This window comes from Mustela erminea, chromosome 12, assembly GCF_009829155.1.
Source record: "Mustela erminea isolate mMusErm1 chromosome 12, mMusErm1.Pri, whole genome shotgun sequence".
Taxonomy (NCBI): Eukaryota; Metazoa; Chordata; class Mammalia; order Carnivora; family Mustelidae; genus Mustela; species Mustela erminea.
Genome location: NC_045625.1, coordinates 56,609,293 through 56,629,819, shown reverse-complemented (window position 1 = coordinate 56,629,819; position 20,527 = coordinate 56,609,293).

Genomic DNA, 20,527 nt, shown 5'->3' with positions numbered 1-20,527 from the left:
AAGGATATCATGGAATTTATCATAAAAACACAAGAATTATTTCTCTATTCTTGTGGTGGCAGTACTGTTGTCTGCACTTCTTTGTTATCTCAGTACCAGTGAAGACTTTAGTTAATCTCCATGTTAGAAATCAGATTTGTATCCTGATGATGTCCATCTCATGAATTGATGTACTTGTCATATTTGACTATTGAAATCTCACACAATTAGTGTACTGGGCAACCTTCTATACAATTTGCCACATAGTACATTGTTATATATATAGAGAGAGAGAGGTTGACTGGACAATAAGAAATAATATTTATCAAAATATTTATATGTGCCATGCCCTTTTTTTGAAGATTTTATTTACTTGAGAGAGAGAGAGAGCAAGAAAGGTCGGGGGGGGGGGGCGGACAGAGAGAGGTAGAAGCAGACTCCCCACTGAGCAGGGAGACAAGTGAGGGGCTAGATTCCAGGACCCCGAGATCATGACTTGAACCAGAGGCAAATGCTTAATGGATTGAGTTACCCAGGTGCCCCTCAATTTCTTGATATCTTTTTACACATGAGGAAACTGAGACAGGAAAAAAAAGTTCATATTTATTTACATGACAGAGCCAAGAGAGAAATCAGGGAAGACTGTGACTGCTTAGTTTAGTTGGTAGGATACTCAGCCCTAGCTATGAATCCTGGATTTTAATTATTTCATGAATGATAATTATTATTTTTATTTTTGATAATTACTTTAATAGGAAAAACAAATATTGAATGCTACTTATGAGGAATGAGCAGCTAAGATAACATGAAAAAGATTGAGAATGATAAAAAATAAAGCACAATAAAGTAACATGAGTGGTAATTAAAAAATAAATATAAAACAAATTAACAAGAAGAAGTAATAATTTTACATTAACCAATTTTCTATACTATGAAAATTTTATTTGTATAAACCACATTGAAGTATTTTCCATATTTGCTTGGTAAAAGAATTCGCTTGCTATATTCTGGTATTAAATTGAAACATTATTTTTTTAGATTCTCCACATACATTTCAAGGAAATTTCATCTAACCTTCTTGGCCTTCCCCTCTTTCATCATTGTTTCCTATTCCTTTCAACCTATTGCATTAAGAAACTGCAAATGTAATTTGCTCTTCTAACTCATGAAAGTTAGGTTGGAGCTCTCTTTCTAACTCAGAATTCAACAAACAGTGATTCCTTTCCCTTTTTCCCACAGTGACTCCGAAATGACAGTTGTTCTGAAATTACTTTTTAAAGGCTAAACAAGGTGGTGGTTTAAAGCATGGACTTTGAGATTAGAGAAATCCATTGTAAAACACAGCTCGGCCTCCTTCTAGCCAAGTAAGAGCCTCATTCTTAATTTGTAATCTTTAAAAAATTGAAATATATTAAACATTAATTACATATAAACTATATATATATACACATATATATCAGCATACATCAATATTATGTACATATAAAGCATACACTCAATTTAAATAAAGAGGATAAAAGTAAATACATCCATATACCCACACATCCATATGTTTTTAGAAATAGGTGTTTGCCAGTATATTTGAAGTACTATGTGTGCCTCTTTTCTATAGCTTCTCCTTTACATTACTTCTCCTCAGGGATAACTACTGATTTTTTTTATTAACCATTTCATTACTTTGTTTAGAAAAATTATATTTACTGCATTCATATGAATCCATAAGATATTGTTTTGTCATTTTAATTTTTAGACAATAACGTAACATTGCATTCTTCTACAACTATTCTTTTCTCCTCACTTTGTGCTTTAAGTTTCATTCATGTGGATACATTTGCTTATATGTCATTTATTTTTATTGTTGAGTAGAATTTCTTTGTAGACTACAGCAAGTGATAGATTACATTGTTCCTGGACACACTGAATTGTTTTCACTAATTTGGTATATTGAAGAATGTTGTAATCATCTTTCTCATTGTATAAGTACACTGTAGTTTGGTTATCAAATTCTCCTGTTGATGTACATTAGCATTATTTTCAGCTTGATGGTATTATAATTCATGGTACTGTGAATATTCATGTAGGAGTCTTTTTGGGGATCATATATATTCTTTTTTTCTTGGGTTAATACATAGGACTGGGATGTTTTGGTCATATTTTAAACTACATGTTTATAAGAAATGACTTAATTGCTTTCCTTTATCTTTTCTTTGTTTAGAGATTTTATTTATTTGAGAGAGAGAGAGAAAGACCATGAGCAGAGGGAGAAGGGCACAGGAGAGGGAGAAGCAGGCTCCTGTTGAGCAGGGGGCCTGACATGGAGCTCAATCCCAGGACCCAGTCCCTGGACCCTGAGATCATGACCTAAGCTGAAGGCAGACACTTAACTGACTGAGCCACCCAGACACCCCACATTTATTTTCTTTCTTTCTTTCTTTCTTTCTTTCTTCCTTCCTTCCTTCCTTCCTTCCTTCCTTCCTTCCTTCCTACCTTTCTTTCTCTCTCTCTCTCTCTCTTTCTTTCTTTTTTCTTTCAAGTTCAAGTTAGTTAACATATAGTGTAGTAGTGATTTCAGGAGTAGAATTTAGTGATTCATCACTTACATTTAACATCCAGTGTTTCTCACAACTGCCCTCCTTAATGCCCACCACCCAGTTAGCCCGTCCCTCCACCCACCTCCCCTCTAGCAACCCTCAGTTTGTTCTCTGTCATTAAGAGTCTCAGCGGCTGGGGCACCTGGATGTCTCAGTCACTTAAGTGTCTGTCTTCCGCTCAGGTTGTGACCCCAGTGTTCTGAGATCAAGCCCTGCATCCAGCTCCCTGCTCTGTGGGGGGACTGCAGTTCTCTCTCTCCCTTTGCCTGCTGCTTCTTCCTCTCCCTCTGTCTGCTGCTCTCTTGTTTGTTCTCTCTCTGTCAAATAAATAAAAATCTTTAAAAAGTTCTCCTTTAAGAAGAAAAAATCTCAGCTGTTTTTCAAAGAGACTAAAAAGTTTTTATTTCCAGAACTGTGTCAGAGTTCTAATTGCTCTGCCTCTTGGTCAACATTTGGTACTAAGTCATTTTAATTATAATCTTTCCAGTTATTGTATATTGATATTGTATCGTGGATATAAACAGCATTTTTAAGTGACTAAGGGTAATGGTAATCTTCTCATGTTCTTATTGACAATTCTTAGATGTTCTTTAAAAAGAGTCTATTCAGGGGAGCCTGGGTGGCTCAGTGGGTTAAGCCGCTGCCTTCGGCTCAGGTCATGATCTCAGGGTCCTGGGATCGAGTCCCGCATCGGGCTCTCTGCTCAGCAGGGAGCCTGCTTCCCTCTCTCTCTCTCTGCCTGCCTCTCCATCTACTTGTGATTTCTCTCTGTCAAATAAATAAATAAAATCTTTAAAAAAAAAGAGTCTATTCAAATATATTGCATATTTGTTGGAATTGTGTGCCTTTTTAATATTGAATTTTAATTGCTGTTTATGTATTCTGAGTACAACTATATATCTGACATATGTTTGGTAAATATTTAGTTCCCATTTGTGGTTTGTGTATTAATTAGGATTGAATTTAACAATTAGATCAATTTAGGAATAATTAACATGGACATTGACCAGTCACCCTAAATTTAATATATTGTACTTTCTAGAAGCAACTTTCCTAAAAGAGTACCAGGATGGTTTAATGGAGGTAAAGCTGATGCCAGTTTGGAGGCATTCTGCGATAGTGAGGTGCCATCCTCCAGGGTGTAGTACATAGATAACCATATGACACTGTGTTTTCAACAGGTAAAATTATGGGTCCAGAAAACAAGGAGTAAAAGCTTTGGTGGTCTTCCTTACCATCAGCATCTGTGACTCACTGGAGAAATTGTGCTTAATTGATAGTTATATGCTTCAGAGCTCTTTTTAAATCAGGGTTGATTATAGGAAATCTTGGCATGCTTTAAATTCTTGGCTGACTTTTATGAGCAAAATCCTCCTGCCAACCCACAGAGGAGATATAAATTTAGTTTTATAAATTAAATATATAAACCTTAGTTTTATTCAGCTAGGGAGATTTTTGGATACTTTGTTACTGCAGTGTAACTTGTGTTATACTGGCTGATACACCTGTGCTTAGGAAGTGCTTACAAATCAACAAATAAAGTAAATATGCATAAATGGGTAATAATGATTGAAATAGTGGAAAACCTCCTTTTTGAGGACTTGTATATATTTTGTTCATGTATCCTATGGCAAACTTATATTATTTGTACAAATGCTAGTCTTCGCTGTGTTTTAAATTTTCATATTTTTTTCTCTCAAAATCACTAGGTTGAAATTTTTAAAAAGCCCAATACTACTGAAATATGTTTACAATAATATATACCTTGTCTTTTTCTTACAAAATTATATCATACTTATAAATATAATCTATTGTATTTAAGCTTAAAATCTAAATTTATTTTATTTGGATGTCTGTTAAATGCATTTATTAGAGCAAGTATTAATAGCCACAAAATATTCGGTGTACCTGTTTGTGAAATTCCTTAAGCCTTTTCCCCCTATTTGCAATGTGTTTATGTCATTATTTACTAAATAACACTTTTTTTTGTACACAGTTTTAATATATTGTTTCCTCATAGCTTTTTCTATCTATCATCTGAAATGATTTTAGCACAAATAAATGGCTTTATTGTCTGGCTAAGTTGTATCTATATGGAATATAGTTACTTTGATTCCTACTACAACTTTATTAATTATGTACAGCTAGAGCAGTTTATAGACTTTTAATTGAGGATTCTTTAAAATCTTGGGTATTCCATTTCATTATTTATGTTAATATATTCATTTTAAAGTAGATATACCTATTAAATACTCTACCTTGGCTAAGATTGTCTTTCTGAACCAATAATTGCATGAACATTGATACAAGTCTCTATATTTACAAAATTGAGAACAAAACCAAGAATTTCCTATCTAAAAAATCAGCAAATAAAAAGTCATTGAAGAGCTCAGATTCAAATAACAAGTAAATGCATTTTATCTATCATCACATAAAGAAAAGTAGATAAATATTAATCCATTAAAATAAATAAATAGAGGGGCGCCTGGGTGGTTCAGTGGGTTAAAGCCTCTGCCTTCGGCTCAGGTCGTGATCCCAGGGTCCTGGGATCGAGCCCCGCATCGGGCTGTCCGCTCTGCGGATAGCCTGCTTCCTCTTCTCTCTCTTTCTACCTTCCTCTCTGCCTCTTTGTGATCTCTGTCTGTCAAATAAATAAATAAATAAAATCTTTAAAAAAAATTAAAATAAAATAAATAAATAGAAATTGAGGTATTTGACTAAGAAAGAGAATAAAGAGAATAAGAGAATAAACTAATTAGAAAATTATATAATATTATTATAGGAAGATACAGTAGCTTAGTGCTTCTATTAATATCAAGCCAAATATTGGATCTTTTGGTTTGTGTTTAATCATCTTAACAAATATATTTAAGTTAAGATACTAAACCTTAATATACAGCTTCCATAGTCCCTCCAGACATCCTGTCCTAATTTATCCAGTGTTCACCAGTATCTAAATATTGAGTAGTACACATCTAATCCATATCCTAAGAAAATATTTCACTCTTTTTCAACATTAAGAACATTGAACAACTTTCCCCGAAACACACAGCTACTATTTATTGGGTTATTTCACATTCAAATTTATCTAACATCAGGATGCATTATTTTATAGTGTGTTTGATGAAATGAAAAACAATGAAATCTAATGGGCAACACATATATGAGACACAGAGGACAGAAAAAGAAATATCTTAATCAGTAATGTCTATAGGAAAATAACATAGAATGAAAACTCAGGTATGAGATGAAATCTAAAACAGAGAAGCAGTATATGGTTAGACACCTTTCTCTCTCTTCTTTGAGTTTCCTCATCTTTAAAATGAAGAGGATAGGGGTAACAAGCAGTTTTTATGAATAAAAGATAAGTACCAAAAGAATTACTGAGATAAACAGATACAATGTAACCAAATAACATCAGCTAAGGAATAGTTATTTGGTGAGAAGTAATCAATAATGAAGTCCATGGGGTATTGGATCAAAATAATGCTCATATGATCAAGTATAGTCAGAAGAGTTCTTAAAGGTTTATTGGTTAAACCTATAGAAACTGTATAGGTTCTTTATAGAAATCCTAATATGCTGTGATGAATAAACAAGATAGCAAGGCATTAAGAACCAGAAAATAAAGGTTGACTGGATAATAACAGATTCTAAGAATTCATCAAGATTTACAAAAACAACTAGAAAGTTTTCTAGTTAAGAATGCTGCCATTGGTTAGGTTCCCTGGATGAATCTTAGAATTGAAAAGCTAGAATGCATCCTTGAGATGGAGTTTGGTTACAGTAAGTTTATTAAGAAATGTTCTTGGAATCAAGACCTCTATAAGAAAAGTGGGGAAGGAACCAGAATTGAGGAGAGAGAGAAAGAGAAGTCAAGTCATTTTGCAGAAACCAACAGCTCAACTAACTCCATTGGAAGTACTTGAGATTAAATATTTCTTCAGAGTTGTCCTAATATTGGGCTGGATGGCTCAAACTTTATATCCCAACATCAATTAATATCACATATGGGTTGCAGCTGTATGTAATGTTAGTCAGACAGCCCTCTAATGTTGAAGAAGTGTCGAAAGAAGATTAGAGTTGAAGATTGTCTTCTGACAGCACATTAAGCAGTGGAGTAATAAGTTTGTTGAAGGGAGATCTGGAAATCCCATTACAGTGTCCACCATGGGTCATGCAGGGAAGAATTCTGATCTACATCTTCACACTGGGAGCAACTTCTGCAGGATTACAGTTAATCTCTACTTTTGGGTAGACTTAGAAGGGGAAGATTCAAGGAGTATTCTGCATTGACCAGTGTAGCAGCTGGTCTTGGGATACAGCTAATTCTCATCGCTTCTCACCACTATAATGTATTTTAGATTCCTCTCACACTCATCTAGCCACCCTACTAGTCTTTGTAGTTTAACCTGTCATTTGATTCACGAAGTCTAAATACTGCTCTTCATGTCCTTCTCTGTACAAAGTTCCTATTCTTGTCTTTGCTACAGTTGGGCAAAGCATTTTTGATAGGTGTTTAAAAATACTTCATTGTTAAAATGTATCTCATCCCATTGAGTAACAGCAGTGTAATCAAGTAAATATTTCATGAAACTGGTTCATTTTTGCTCATTAGTCATATATTCAATAGTCAATATAGTCAATATATTCAATAGTCAATATAGTCAATATAGTCATATTGCTCATTGGCACAGTATACTCAGTTATTTGTCTAAAGCAGCAGTTAAAGATTGTAATCCAATAGGACTTTTGCTGTGGACATTTTCAGAATTATTTTCCCTTTGAGAACAAAGATTTTCAGACATCACATGCTATCTTACTAAAATGAAGTCTCTGCAACATCTCTAAGCAAGAGGCTATGGTTTTGGCAGTAATAGGGAGAGATGAATCATTTCTGAAGGTTCAGAGGGTTCAGGAAGTTCTTCAATTCTCATTTTTGGAATATTATAAAATTTCAGGTTATCCCATGAGGCTCCATCCTTTGCCAAGGTCCTGAACTTGCCATAGCAGACATGCCTGTACTCTCTGCTAAGTTACCAAGGAGACATTCTGGCTTCCACACTTGTCTCACTTAATAATTGAAAACTAACCACTCAGACTTCTTTCAGTCTTTTCCAGACTTTCCTGAACATAGAAATAGATATTGAAGTCATTATCCTTATTATTACTATTTCCCAAACTTTTTAAATGCATCAGCTAATATTCTCTCTTTCACCTGTAAGTCATTCTAATTTGACATAACTGCTAGTTTTAACAATTGATTTGCCACCTACGCTAGACACTGTGTGTGTTCAGCTATCACCAGTGATGGATCTTTGATGATAGTCAAGAGTCAAAACACAATACTAATATCTGCTTTAGCAAATAAGTGTTGTATGCTTGGTTACCAGAAGGTGACTCTAAAACTGAATTGGATCTGAAGGTTGCTTATTAATGAGGGTATTTGGGATTGGTGCCCGTGGAATAGAGGGGAAGAAAACACAATGGGGCAAAAGTTGAGCTCAACAGCAGTTTTGCTGATCCTGTTGAGATCCTTGGAATAAAAATGGCTCTTCAAGGGGAGCCTGGGTGGCTCAGTTGTTAAGTGACTTTGGCTCAATTTGTGATCCTGGGGTCCTGGGATTGAGTCCCGCATCAGGCTCCTTGCTAAGCAGGAAGCCTGTTTTTCCTTCTCCTACTCCCTCAGCTTATGTTCCTTCTTTCACTGTATTTCTCTCTGTTAAATAAATAAATAAAATCTTTATTTAAAAAATGGCTCTTCAGAGTTCTCCCGAGTTTATGATCAGATCACTATGATCAGGACTTTGTCCTTCCCATTTAGTTATTGGAGGTGGGCCAGCCCAGGAAGCAGTGCAAACTTGAGTCAAGTTGAAGCAATCTATAAAGATCCCTGAGAGCAAAAGTTTTTTCTGCCATCAGTACTTTCAACAGCTGTTGCCACAAGTCCTTTATTGAAGGGGAATCTGTGTGAGGAATTGCGAAATCCACTGTGCTCATTATCAGTAAAAAATAGCATTATATTTAGTATATGGAAAGCTATTTTTTTAAAGATCTTACTTTTTATTTATTTGACAGAAAGAGAGATTACAAGTAGGCAGAGAGGCAGGCAGAGAGAGAGGAGGAAGCAGGTTCTTCGCGGAGCAGAGAGCCTGATGTAGGGCTTGATTCCAGGACCCTGGGATCATGACCTGAGCAGAAGGCAGAGGCATTAACCCACTGAACCACCCAGGCACCCCTGGAAAGCTATCTATTGATAATAACATTTTACACCTATAGTTTATATGTTAAGAAGTTGCAAATGATTTGGGTATACATTTATCTGAATTTGACAATAATCTAAACCTTGTATATTTGGAAATTTCCAATATTAGGAAAGTCAGGAAAATCAAGATGTTTGAATTGCACTAAATTGCATTTAGGCAAGATTTAACAGGTACTACCTTCTGACTGAAAGTTTGAATATTAGGTTGATAGAGTACTTAACTAGAGAATTAATACAATTAATAATTTTCATTGCCTATTATGAGTCAAACACTATCCTAGGCTGTAGCAATGAACAAAACAAAATATCTGCCTTCATGGAACTTGCTTAGTGAGGAGACAGGTAGTTTAAAATTGCACAATTAATTGCATGAGATATGATTGTTAAGTTTTACAGAGAATAGTAGTATGCAGAAGAATAGAAAAAATGAATATTTGACAAACATCTATCAATTATGTTCTAAAGTTTGTGTGAGAGTGTAGAAATTATAGTAATTTTTATTTTACTGATGAGAAAAATAAGGCAAACATTTTAAAATAAATTGCTTAAGTTCTCACAGATAAGTGGTGAAGCCAGTATTGAAACCCAGATAATTGTGGCTTTAACATTCTGGCGCTTAACACTATATTAGTATAAATTTCAACAGGATGGGTTTGGAATAATCACAAAATTTATAAATGCTATTTGAGGGAAAGTCGACTCTAATCTTTGAGTTTCTGGTGCGACTGAGTTTAATGACAAACTCAGATAGATACAAAGAAAGCAGAAATTCCCTTACTTATTTATATTAAAAATGTGTATTTCCTATTATAGAGTAAGATGTATATAGTATATACATTTGTATATATTGGATAAAAGTATTAAGATATGTATTTTTGTATAGCATATATATATATATATATATATATATGTATGTGATGTCTGTATCTGTATGTCTCTATATATGACTCAAATTGAGGGAAGAAAGAAATATAAAATCTTTAAATTTATAGTATAAGAATAGGTCGCCATTATTATATTAACACAGGAAAGAGGGATCATGGGTTACTTATTAAAAATATGTATTAGAGAAAAGAGATTATTTATAATTGCTGATAACTTCACACTATAATAATTGTTTCAAATACCTAATGAAACTAATTTCTTACCAGTTATTTTATTTATAAGGAATCACAGTTTTTAATTTTGTTCAGTTTAGCTCTTTTATGTGGGGGAGAAAAAATAAAAGTTAAATTATTACAAAAGAACATCTCATGAGGATTTTTTAAATGATAGAATTTGCAGATGTTTTCTTTACAGTCATAAAGTATTGATGAAAGAGAAAGATGTTACTCAGCAACACCTCCACACCCAAACCTCCAATTTATCTGGCTTCATATGAAACTAACTGAAAAATGAATTGCCAAATGTTTCCAATCAAAATATGCCCACATTACAATGAAGACTACCATCTATCCAAAAAGGAAGCTAAGGGAAAGATATTACTCTTTCCTGCATATTGCATAAAATTCAACTTTCATATGTGCTGTTCTGAACACACACTGGCTGCCTAATTATCTCTTTTAGGCGTTTTTCAGTAAGTGGATTTCAATCAGTAATTTGAACTTCTATAGTTCTATATATTCTATCATTTGTTACTGCATAAAATATGAGAAAACTTTTTTCAATGTTCTTTCTTTAAATAAATTGTCGATTTGATTTGAAATAGAATGAGTAGAATAAATATGAAATAGAATAAAACTTTTAGCCTGTGCCAAATGTTTAAATTTACAATATATAATTTTGCCAATATATTTGATATTATATTATATACAGTTAATATTTTCTCCCAAGCTTTACTGACATATAATTGATGCATTGATATATAGCATTGTGTAAATTTAAGGTATAAAACACATTGATTTGGAAACGATTACCACCATAAATGTTAGCTAACATTGCCATCATATGACATAGTCAACACTACATTTTTGTGCTTATAACATTTACAATCTACTTTCTTAACAATTTTCAAGAATATAATATGATATTATTACCTATAGGGGCGCCTTGGTGGCACAGTGGGTTAAAGCCTCTGCCTTTGGCTCAGGTCATGATCCCAGTGCCCTGGGATCCAGTCCCGCATTGGGGTCTCTGCTCAGTGGGGAGCCTGCTTCCTCCTCTCTCTCTGCCTATGTGATCTCTGTTTGTCAAATAAATAATAAATAAATAAATAAAATATAAAAATATATTACCTATAATCACAATGATGTACATTAGAACTTGTCAGTCTTCTGACTGGAATTTTGTACCTTTTGCCCATCATCTGCCCATTTCTCCCAACCTCCAGTGCATGGTAACCACCATCCTATTCCCAGTTTCTCAAAGTTCTACTTTTTTAGATTCCACACATAAATATTCAGTATTTGTCTGCAGTATTTGTCTTCTATTTCTGATTTATTTCATTCATCATAATATCTTCAGGGGCCACTCATGTTGTCACAAATGGCAAGATTTTCTTCTTATGGCTAAATAACAGTCCTGTGTGTGTGTGTGTGTGTGTGTGTGTGTGTGTGTGAGATGTGTGTTGTCATGTGTGTATGGTATATATCACATCTTCTTTACCCATTCATTTGTTGATGGACAAGACTTGTTTTGTTTTGTTTTTGTTTTGTTTTCCTAAAGATTTTATTTGTGTATTTGGCAGAGAGAGATCACAAGTAGGCAGAGAGGCAGGCAGAGAAAGGAGGAAGCAGGCTCCCTGCAGAGCAGAGAGCCTGATGTGGGGCTCGATCCCAGGACCCTAAGATCATGACCTGAGCCGAAGGCAGAGGCTTTAACCCACTGAGCCACCCAAGTGCCCCCATGACTTTTTTTTTCCCCCCCTTGGCTATTGTGGATAATATGGTAATATATCTGGGAGTACAGATAGCTCTTTGAGATCCTGTTTTCATTAATTTCAGGTATATAGCCTGATGTGGGATTGCTGAATCACATGTTAATTCTATTTTTGATTTTTTTTTTTGATGACTCTCCATTCTGTTTCCATAATGGCTGTAACAATTTACATTGCCACCAACAGTGCACAGTGCTCCCTTTTCTCCACATCTTCACAAACCTTTATCTCATCTTTCTGCTGATAGCCATCCTAACAGGTGTAAGGTGATATCTCATTATGGTCTTGATTTTATTTCCTTAGTGATTAGTGATGTTGAATATTTTTTCATGTACTTGTTGTACATCTATATTTCTTTAGATAAAAAAAAATATATTCAGTCCCTCTGCCCATTATTTAGTTGTAGTTTTAGTATTGAGTTGCATGAATTCTTTTTATGTTTTTGATATTAATCTCTTATCAGATAGCTTGAAAATATTTTCTGCCAATCTGTAAGTTGCCTTTCATTTTGTTGATTACTGATTTTTTTTCCTATGCCATGATTCTTCCATGCTGTGTTTTTTTGGTTCAATATAGTCTCACTGATTTTTGGTTTTAGTATCATGTCTAAATAAATTATCCTATCAAGAAGCCATTTCCATGTTGTCTTCTAAGAGTTTTAGCAGGTCTTACATTTAAGAATTTATTCCATTTTGACTCAATTCTTATGAGTGGTATGAGACAGGGGTCCAATTTCTCTTTGTCATGTGGTTATCTGGTTTTCCCAATGCTATTTATTGAAAAGACTATAATTTCCCCATCTTGGCTCCTTTGTCAAATAGTAGCTGAAAGTATATGTGAGGATTTATTTTTGGGATTTCTATACTATTCTACTGGCCTAAGCATCTATTTTTATGTCAGTACCATACTGTGATTACTATAGCTTATGACAAGCCTTGAAATCATGAAGTGTATTGTCTCTAGACTTAAACTTCTTTGTCAGGATTGCTTTGGCTATTTGGGATATTTTATGGAAACATTCAAATTTTAGGACTTTTTCTTTTTCATTTCTATGAAAAATGTCATTGGAATTTTCATAGGATTGTGTTAAACCTATAAATGCCTTGGGTAGTATGGACATTTTAACAATATAAATTCTAATCCATGAACACATCTTTCCATTTTTTGTCTTTTGCAGTTTCTTCTACCAGAATCTTGTAGTTTTCATTGCACAGATTTTTCACTTCCTTAGTTAAATTTATGCTAAGTATTTTATTGATTTGATACTACTGTGAATGGAATTGTTGGTTATTTCTTTCTCTCATATTTTCTTGTTAGTGTAGAGAAACAACTGATTTCTATATGTTGATTTTATATCTTACATTACTGAATTTATTGGTCAGTTTCAACAATTTTTTTTGTGCCATAGGATTTTTTATGTATAAGATATATAATCAGAAAACAGAAACAATTTTAATTCTTTATTTCCATTTTGGATGCCTTTTATAACTATATCTTGCTTTTTTAATCTAGCTAAGACTTTCAGTACAGTATTGAATATTAGTGGTGATAGTGGACACACTTGTCTAGTCCCTGATCTTAAGGAATGCCTTTTAACTTTTGCCATTGAAGATTCTGTTAGCTTCATGTTTGTCATATATGGTATTTATTATATTAAATATACTTACATACTAATCTATACCTATATTAATGAGGGTTTTATCATGAAAGGACATTGCATTTTTGTCAAAAGATTTTTTGGATCTATTGAGATGATCATATAATTTTTGTCTTTCTGTGTCACATTTATTGATTTGCATGTGTTTAACCATCCTTACAACCTAGGGATAAATTCCACTTGATTGTAATATATGTTTCTTTTAATATTCTGTTTGTTTCTTTTAAGATTTTCCTTTGTCTTCTATTTTCAGCAGTTTTACTATCTGCAGCTTGTTTTCCTATTGGAAAGTTTGAAAATTTTAGTCAATGTATCTTTGAACATTACTATTTTCTCCCACCGCCTCTTTTTTTCTCTTTCTAGAGAGATATGTTAGAATTTGACCCAGTTTTTTCATATGGTTCTCATGAATTTTACTGTATTTACCACTTTCAAAACTGTTTCTACATCTAACATATTATGCAGCCAGTATAAACTACATGTTTAAAATTTTGTAGAGCCATGCTTTCAAAAATGATACTCAATTATTTCTACATTATCTGTTTGCTTAGTGATGGGTAGTTTTATTTCTAAAACTAAAGTCCACATAAAATTGTGAAATTTTGGGGGGGAATATGTCACAATTACAAACAAAAAATATTGAAGACTTTATTGAAGAGATATAATCTAGTCTGAACTCTAAATGGTAACTATATTGTTGCAAAAAGTATTAGCAATAAGAAATATATAGATATTAAAATATGTATTTATACGTAAATAATCTTAGACATATGAGGTTTAATTAATATTTTTGAAAGTAGGAAGTCAGAATTAGTGAGAGAATGGTGAATATTACTTGAAAGTTTAGTATATGATTTAATTGCTAGTACTCTGTTTAGTATATATGAAATTTGCATTTACTATATATTTTATAGGGAATCATCAAATAATTTTGAAGGAAAAAATAGCATATCCCTTTATTTTTTCTGTATATAGTAGTTTAGAAATGTACTGCTATAGTTCATAAGTCAAGTAGTGAAGGATTTAACTAGACAAGTGAAATGAAAAGCAAGGAAGGTTTTATAATTTAAGAGAGTGATGAATAATTAAGGGAAGGAGAAAAGTTAGCCCAATAGAGTGGTTTATGGGTGACTCAGTGTTTTATGTATAAGTTGTTGGTGAAGGAGTGATGCATTAAATAAAGAAATAAGAAATCAATTTTGAGGGGAAAGAAATCAAATTTTAATATGTACATGCAGAATTATGTCAATCACCAGCATAAATAGAAATTACAAGAATGTTGGGGGAAAAGTAGGTCTGAACAATTTAGGAAAACAAACAAACAAACAAACAAACAAAAAGCATGGTGATAAACTCACTGCTAAAGCTGTGAAAGGGTATATACTTTTCCTATAGGTAGAAAAATTAAACTGATGTTATTTAGAACATCAGAAAAAGTGCCGGAAAAGGCAAATTTAAATTTTCAGAGAAATAACAAGAAGAATGCAGAGGGAATAACAAGAAGAATGTCCTATTGCTAATTTCTTTAACATTGGAGACCTTATAATGTAGATGCTGTCATCAATTATTTTGGAATATGTTGTTAGTAATAATTTGAAAAACTGTGAAATTATTTGTCACAAAAATATTTAGTAATTCATCATTCTAACAAAACTAACATTAAAAAGCTTATTTGACCATTCTTTTACACCATACACAAAGATAAACTCAAAATGGATAAAAGACCTCAACGTGAGGCAGGAATCTGTCAAAATCCTAGAGGAGAACATAGGCAGTAACCTCTCCGACATTGGCCACAACAACTCCTTTCAAGACATGTCTCCAAAGACAAAGGAAACAAAAATGAAAATGAACTTTTGGGACTTCATCAAGATCAAAAGCTTCTGCATAGCAAAGAAAACAGTCAACAAAACAAAAAGGCAAAAAGTCAGCAAAACAAAAAGAATATATTTGCAAATGACACTACAGACAAAGGGCTGATATCCAAGATCTATAAAGCACTCTTCAAACTCAGCACACACAAAACAGATAATCATATCAAGAAATGGGCAGAAGACATAAACAGACACTTCTTCAAAGACAACATACAAATGGCCAACAGACACATGAAAAAATGTTCATCATCATCAGCCATCAGGGAGATTCAAATCAAAACTGCATTTAGATAGCCCCTTACACCAGTTAGAATAGCCAAAATTAACAAGAGAGTAAATAACAAGTGTTGGAGAGGGTGTGGAGAAAGGGGAACCCCCTTACACTGTTGGTGGGAATGCAAGTTGGTGCAGCCTCTTTGGAGAACAGTGTGGAGATTCCTCAAGAAATTAAAAATAGAACTTCCCTATGACCCTGCAATTGCACTCCTGGGTATTTACCCCAAAGATACAGATGTAGTGAAAAGAAGGGCCATCTGTACCCCAATGTTTATAGCAGCAATAGCCACAGTCGCCAAAATGTGGAAAGAACCAAGATGCCCTTCAACAGACGAATGGATAAGGAAGATGTGGTCCATATACACTATGGAATATTATGCCTCCATCAGAAAGGATGAATACCCAACTTTTGTATCAACATGGACGGGACTGGAAGAGATTATGTTGAGTGAAATAAGCCAAGCAGAGAGAGTCAATTCTCATATGGTTTCACTTACTTGTGGAGCATGAGGAATAACACGGATGACACTGGGAGATGGAGAGAAGTGAGTTGGGGGAAATCAGAGGGGGAGACAACCTGAGAGACATAGACTCTGAGAAACAAACTGAGAGTTTTGGAAGGGTTAGGGATGGGGGATTGGTTGAGTCTGATGGTGGGTTTGATGAGGGCATGTATTGCATGAGGCACTGGGTGTGGATAAACAATGAATTTTGGAACACTGTAAAAAATAAAATATTTTTTTAAAAAGCTTATTTGAGAAATAAAACCAATAAATTGATTAGATGAGAAATAGTAATTTTATAGCATAGTAATTTCACTCTTGTTCATAATATTATTGTCTATTTTTTTTAAATCAATTTATTTATTTTAGAGAGTGTGCACAAATCAGGGGTTGGGGTAGAGGAAGATAGAGAGACTCTCAACCAGATTCCCTGCTGAGCAGGGGGCCCAATGTAGGGCTCCATTCTACCACCCTGAGATTATGACCTGAGCTAAAAATCAAGATTCCCAGGCTCAACAGAATGAACCACCCAGGTGCCCTAATATCATCATCTATTTAGACAAATTATTATTTTTAAAAATTAAAGGCATGATTTAGCTACAGCATAAATTATTATTACTTATCTATTTTATCCTTTCCATTCTAGACGTGTGTGCTTTATGAAGGACAGTTATGATGTCATATGATACATATGTTTTTCTAATAAATCATCATCATTTAACATCACCTTCCTTATATTGCCAAACTTCCAATTAGATTTATATTACTTAAAACATTTTCCTCATGGTTTTCCTTTTATTTATGAGTTTTTGGTGGTGGTGTTAAAAATTCACGTCACATTTTCTTCAAGATTTATTGAACTATTGAGCTTGGAATTTTGTTATTTGTGAATGCTATATTATAAACTATGTTTAATGTTGCTAACTTTTAACCGTTCCTTAAGACACATAATTATCTGTCATTTATTCCAAAATAGAAATCAAAGAATTTTGCAGATAGCACTCAGGTCACTTATTTCATAGGTTGGATGAAAGATGATATATCACCAACTAACCAATGATTTATATTTAAAAATATGATTCTAGGGCGCCTGGGTGGCTCAGTGGGTTAAGCCGCTGCCTTCGGCTCAGGTCATGATCTCAGGGTCCTGGGATCGAGTCCCGCATCGGGCTCTCTGCTCAGCAGGGAGCCTGCTTCCTTCTCTCTCTCTCTGCCTGCCTCTCAGTGTACTTGTAATTTCTCTCTGTCAAATAAATAAATAAAATCTTTAAAAAAAAATATGATTCTATTTTCTTCAAATATAGAGAAAGAAAAAAAAATCCTGTTAAGTCAGTCCATGTTAATTTTTCTGTGTCACATTAATCTGGTCATAAATTATTTGTAACTTTTCAAGTTTTAAGATACTTGACTTTCTTGTGACAAAACCCTGGAAACTTGAAAATTCATCTGTTTTGTTGTAAACAATTACTATATTCTTTCTTTCTTTCTTTCTTTCTTTCTTTCTTTCTTTCTTTCTTCTTTCCTTCTTTTTAAATATACTTTGTCATGCATATAATGCTTTCTGAGATTTGTTTTTTGTTTTTTTGTTTTGTTTTGTTTTGTTTTTTTAGGTCGATAAAATGGGGACTAATTCTGTGATATGTAGTGATCTCTCAGTTTAACTTTATCAGTAAATGAGTTTAGCTCCCCTTAAAAAGGCATTGAGCCATATTGCTGGGGGAAAATTTACTTCCACATGTGGTCATTAAGTTGTTGGTTTTCCTCACAATATCCACAATATTTAAGCCATTCAGTAACTGTGCTAAAATAATTATCTTTCATATGCATATTTTGCTGGTATATATAAGGTTTAATTAAATTATATTGGGTAAAAAAATAACATTTAAATTAAACTGTGCAAACCCAATAAACACCTGGTAAATCAACAATTAGTACAAATGTAATAGAGTAGTCCACTAACATAGGTTTTAGTTAATATGTTTTACAAGTTGTATTGAGAATATTAAGTAATTTGTAAAATCAGTTTGGTGGAAGTCAGTTAACAGAATTGTACCTAATTTCTGATTTTATCAATGGTTCATTAAGATTGGTAGGTCCAAGGGTGCCTGGAAGGCTCAGTGGGTTAGAGCCTCTGCCTTCGGCTCAGGTCATGATCCCAGCGCCCTGGGATCGAGCCCCGCATCTGGGTCTTTGCTCAGTAGGGAGCCTGCTTCCTTCTCTCTCTCTGCCTGCCTCTCTGCCTACTTGTAATCTCTGTCTGTCAAAAAAATAAAATAAATAAATAAAATCTTAAAAAAAAAAAAAAGAAAAAAGATTGGTAGGTCCAATCTCCTTCAGAGAAACAGTAAGATAAAACAGTGTATCTAACAATATGATGCAATAGGAAAAGAATGGGATGAAGAAATGAATTACTGGTGTTATAGATATTTCTAGGGGCAGCACCTAAATTAATGTCTCTTAGCATCCCAAGGATGAGGATACCAGCTTCCTGTGGAGTGATAAGTGAAGGAGTAGTGAATAGAGAAAAGGGAAAGCACATAGTAATGAAGGGGCGACAGCTTCCTTAAAAATTTGGCTCAGATAATTGCTTTGCTCAGTGCATCCTCACTCAGGAAGTAAACTATTGCTTGAATGATAAACATCAGTATGTATAATTGAAGGTGGCAGGTATGTTACTGTTTAACATTTCCATTTGCTGCACCAATGAATATGGGAGGATTATATTAGTAAAAACATTCAATTTTTGCATTGTTAATGATACAGTGACAATCATCTTCTGGGCACATAGAGAACCATATTCATTATTTCTTGCATGCAAAATGTAAAGCAAAGAGAATTTTCCTAAATTCTTCTAATTCTTTTTTGCTTGTTCATTTGGATATGCTGATGACTAGTTGGATAATATACACTCTTACAACAGCACCTAACAACTCACCTTGAGATAAATGCTTTCTATAAATTTTGAGGATTTAAATGAATGCAACTGCCTTCCTGTAGCTTTCATTTTCAGTGAATTGACTGTTTGTTTATTTCACTCTCTCAGCAGAGGTATAATGTAACCTTTGAAATAATGGAACCTCCCCTACTGTCAGAGAACAGAAATAGTCACCCACTATTTCAGGGAAAACAACTACCTTTCTTTCAAAAATAGATTTTAAACTCTTTTCTTTGCAATTTTATTAATATAACCATATGACATCCATAAATAAGAACACCTCATTCTTTATTTCAAAAGGGAGGCTAGATTTTGTAACATTGATGATGTTGAAATAATTTTCCCTTTTATGCATTTTACTATATTTTAAAATATACATAGTTTACTAAAAATTATTATGTAAAGAAAAGTGTTCAAATTCTATAATATATTTATACATATGTAATGATATGTATTTATGCATATGTAATGATTAAACCATTGATCTAATTTGTGGTATGACTATATAATTGAAAACAAATGTAAATATTTAAAACTCAGATTTCACACAGATTATTATTAACCAGGAAAAAAAAAAAAGCTTAAGTTGTTGTTTAACAATGTTGATCTTAGATAAGAGATATATGGATGCAAGAATGCAGATGACCCTATCTGAACTATGTCCCAATTGCAGTCAATTGCGTAGTAAATCAGAATTAATTTAAATACTGACCACAGCTAGGGCCTCATTGGATTGAAACAAAACAAAACAAAACAAAACAAAAACCATGGGATTATTGAGGAGTCCAGAATTTACAGAGTGAATTATAGTGAATACACTATAGTTGTGTCCATTCCAGGACTTCCACTCTGCCTGTGAGACAGACTGCAAATCCTAGACTGGGAGCCTGCATATTTTGTGGTAAAGGTAGTGATAAATTGAAGGGGTCAGTGCACTTTTTTCTCTAAAGTAACTAATTGATAACAGCAATTATTAAAGTAAATATTGCAGGTTTTGCAAGCCACACACAGTCTCTGTTGCATAGTCTTCTGTTTTGTACAACCTGTTAAAAATTTTAAGTCCATTATTAGTTACCTGTGTGGAAACAAAATCAAACAAAACAAAATCAAACAAGCCAATGGGCTAATTTGATCCCCTGCTTGGTAGTTTGTCCCTCTATACTTTGTGGGAACACTGATGAGGAAATATATGTAAACTCTAAGATAGCAAAAATTATTTCAGAAATATCACAAAGTCTAAGCATTTGTATTATAAAATAATACAAATTTGGGGCTGATCAATGCCAGAAGGAAGAGAGAACAAATAGCATCTTTATTGGATAATGCTGACAAGATTAAGTATTCTAGAACATCTAGAAAACCTTGTGAGGGGAAATGGTAGGGAGCATAAAAGATAATTTTAAGGTCTTTATCTTTGACTTGGCTATAAAGAGAATTAAGTCTCTCTTTTGAAAAGAATTTGGTACCATCAGTTCAGGTTCTATCATCTGGGCCAAATGAAAATTTATCACATTCAAAACTTCTGACTGATACTCTATAGGATAATTAAAACCCAAAGAGTGGGGTGCTATT